The sequence below is a fragment of the Bidens hawaiensis genome, unplaced genomic scaffold, assembly GCF_021521415.1.
Source record: "Bidens hawaiensis isolate Kalapana, Puna unplaced genomic scaffold, B.hawaiensis_p1.1 tig00042361_1, whole genome shotgun sequence".
Taxonomy (NCBI): Eukaryota; Viridiplantae; Streptophyta; class Magnoliopsida; order Asterales; family Asteraceae; genus Bidens; species Bidens hawaiensis.
In genome coordinates this window covers 43,063-46,500 of record NW_027505776.1, presented here as the reverse complement: position 1 = coordinate 46,500, position 3,438 = coordinate 43,063, and the positions used below count along the sequence as shown (strand labels likewise).

At 40.3% G+C, this 3,438-nt stretch overlaps 1 pseudogene across 1 annotated transcript; it reads right to left on the bottom strand.

The window, feature by feature from the left end:
- Positions 1-363: 363 nt before the first annotated feature.
- Positions 364-2,100, bottom strand: LOC143615256 (putative (S)-N-methylcoclaurine 3'-hydroxylase isozyme 2; annotated as a pseudogene). The gene is made up of 2 exons (XR_013150440.1): positions 1,099-2,100; positions 364-1,006 (listed from the first exon to the last, which is right to left on the bottom strand). The product of XR_013150440.1 is annotated as a putative (S)-N-methylcoclaurine 3'-hydroxylase isozyme 2 (transcript).
- Between the last annotated feature and the right edge of the window lie 1,338 nt (positions 2,101-3,438).

Here is a 3,438-nt window from a genome sequence, read left to right as displayed (position 1 = left end):
GTCTTCTCTTTATTCTCACGCGCAGATGTTTCATGCGCAGATGTGATATGCACGAGCATGTGATATGCGCCACGCGCGGATGCGCCACGCGCATATGTGATATACGTGAGCATATGTGGTGCGTGGGCATATGTGATGCGTGAGCATATGTGATGCAGCATATGTGATGCCTGAGCATGTGATGCCTGAGCATGTGATGCATGAGCATATGTGATATGCGTGAGCATATGTGATATGCGCCATGCGCATAGGTTTTGGCTTTGCGCCTTCATAATGTCTTGATTTCAAGCCTCTTGTCTATGTCTTGTGGGTTGACCCGCCTCGCTCGGTGTTGAGGCGGGTACATACCTCTTCAGATAATAATAGTAATAGAATGACAATCCAAACTATTGAAATACACTAATTATTTTTGTTTAAAGATTAGTTTCAATGGATTTACCCTTTTCATAGCAACCCCGATTTTGTTTTCCATGTCAAGCTTCGACGGGTCATCACCATTAGGAAGTGTCCAAGCAAACTCACGAACCAAAGTCGCCAATAGGTACTCAATACTCTTGATACCCGATGGCATTCCGGCACACATCCTCCGTCCAGAACCAAACGGTATAAATTCAAAGTCCTGGCCTTTAAAATCTAGTTTTGAGTCGGTAAATCTTTCGGGCATGTAACGTAACGGCTCGTGCCAAAGTTCAGGGTCTCGACCCATCGCCCAAACGTTGACAAAAACCATGGCATTCTTTGGAATTGTATAATTCATAACCTCACAAGTTTCATTCGCGACACGAGGAAGAAGAAGAGGAACCGATGGGTGTAGCCTATAAGTTTCTTTGATGCAGGATTGTAGATAAGTTAATTCAGATAGTTGAGAGACGTTGATTTGATCCGATTTGATTTCTTTTTGCAACTCTTCTTCTAATTTCGACTTGACTTCATTGTGCCTCAAGAGCTCAGATATGGCCCAAATAACCGTGGAGGTTGTAGTGTTACTTCCGGCTACGAAAAGTTCCTGAAAACAAAACAAAAGAAAACTTGCGTTGCGGTCATAAATCCAGGAAACATTGCGCTTAATCATTACTTATAAAAATGCATGATGTTTACCAGAATAAATTGATAGATTTGGTAATTTGTGAATTGGTTTTCAAGCAGCCGATCCAGGAAGCATTGCGCTTGGTCCGATGACCATGTTGAAGAATTAACGACCGCCCTTCTTTCTTCGATAATACCGTCCCAATATGGCCCAAACAACTTGGCATACTCTTTGAGGGTTCCCTTTTTACTTCCGTGAAGATCAAACCGGGCAAGCATCGGAAAAAACACTCCAAAATCCTTAACACGACTTCCATACTCGATTATCTTACGTATCGACTCCTTTTGGGGGTCACGAGTAGTCCCATCGTCAAATTGCAGCATATTTCTGCCAAAAACAATGGAACTTAAAGTGTTATACAACGTAGTAAAAAGTACATCTTCTACGTCAATCACTTGTCCTTGCTTCCGACGCAAGAAATCCACCAATCGGCTCACTTTTTCCGCACGTAATCCATACTGGGATTCTAAAGCTTTAACAGAAAACAGATGGGTTCGACAAAGGGTTCTTAAGTTCTTCCATGTTGGGTTGCATTCGGTTGCCCAAACAAGCGCGTGGGGTGCATAGTCTGGGTGGTTAAATGCAGCGGGTACAGGACGAGATGAAAGGAAACGATCTTGAGTTTTGAGAATTCCCTTGGCTGCCTCTGGTGAAGATGCCACCACCAGCAACTTCTGGCCTAACCGAAGCGATATCAGGGGGCCGTATTGTCAGGCTAAGTTGGCGGTGGAGACAATCGGGTTGTCTCCGACTTGATGCAAGTTTCCTATGATCGGAAGCTGAGGTGGTCCTGGTGGGAGGTTTTTTATGGTCTTGGAAGCTTTTGTTTTGCTGATGATGAATAAAAGGAGGCTGATTGTTGATACAAATAAAAGACTACCAAAGAGAATATTATCAGCTTTAACAAAGGTACCTGTGATCACATCCATTGGAGCTTTGTAGCGATCAGAAGATAGATCGATCTAGGTTAATTTAATTTGTGTTTTGTGTGAAGTAACATGGCACTCTTATGGTCTATTTATAGCCTTAAAATGTTTCAATCAATGTATAAACAAACCTCCTATAAACAAAGGAACGTTAAAGTGGTGGCTTACTGTCATACTCAGTTTCAGGTTTACGAGTGAGATTAATGGTTGCAACTTGGTTTGTAAATATATCAAAGTTTAAAGTTGTCCCCAACGAGTCGGCACTAAAAGAATCTTAACGCCGTTGGTGATGGGAGGCAATTTGAGGCAATCCAGCCAGCACCCAACCACTTAGATGGCGAGCTAGGACTCGGACGAAGAGGACGAACGACTGCTCGTTGGTCTGATCGATTGAGAATCAGACAAATCACTAATTAACATGCAGAAGGTTTCAAGCGACGGTGGCGGTGGTGGTGGATAGGGGTGAGCAACTTAACCGCCATAAGCGTTAAATCGAACCATAACCGACACAACCGAACCGATTTTAACTGATGACCGACATAACCGGTGGGTCGGTTTAATGAATTTTTAAAAACCGCCAAATACGGGTCGGTTTTGATTAAAAGTAATTCCAAAACCGCTATAATCGAACCACCCCATTTATCTAACCAACAATATTATGTTTAAACTAAAAGATTAATTTAAAATTAAGTGTGTTGCAAGCTAATATTTATATTTTGTAGCGGTTTTAATAAAGTTTTTTTAAACACATTACAACTTCTTTTATTGATACCAGTAATGAATGCTCTACACATTCATTTAGTGGCGAAGCTTAGGCTTAGTCACGGGGTGACCGAAGTCACGGACTCAAAACCTTCGGGTCGACGATTCGGTTCGTGTCAGTGATTCGGGTCGGGTCAGATCAAACAATATGACATCTATATATTTAATTTTTCTTCATTTATTTAAACAATTGTTTTTATAATAAAAAAAATAAACGAACTTTTTAACCAGCAAATGCCTAAAATATTCATGATAATGCAAGATGAATGTGAGTTAGAATAACTAAAATATGGTGTCGGTACCGAATAGATACCAAAGTTTTGAGTTTCGGTACCGGTATATCACAAATTTTACCTTAAATACCGGTACCGAATCAAATATTTTGGTATCGGTACCGATACCGATCTCATCCATAAGGGTGAATACCTAGAAGAAGAATTGCAAAGATCTAAAATATTTATAAAAAATATTTTACTATTCGACTACTATTTTGTAACTTTTGTTATAAATACTGCGAGGTATTAGAAGAAAAAAACAAATGATGGGGTATTATATTTAAAGAAAACAATCAGTGGTGACCGGTAGCATTTTGAAAAAAATACATCGGGGGTGACCGCATGTAATACCTATAAAATTTTTTGAAAAAAATCATGAATTTTACAC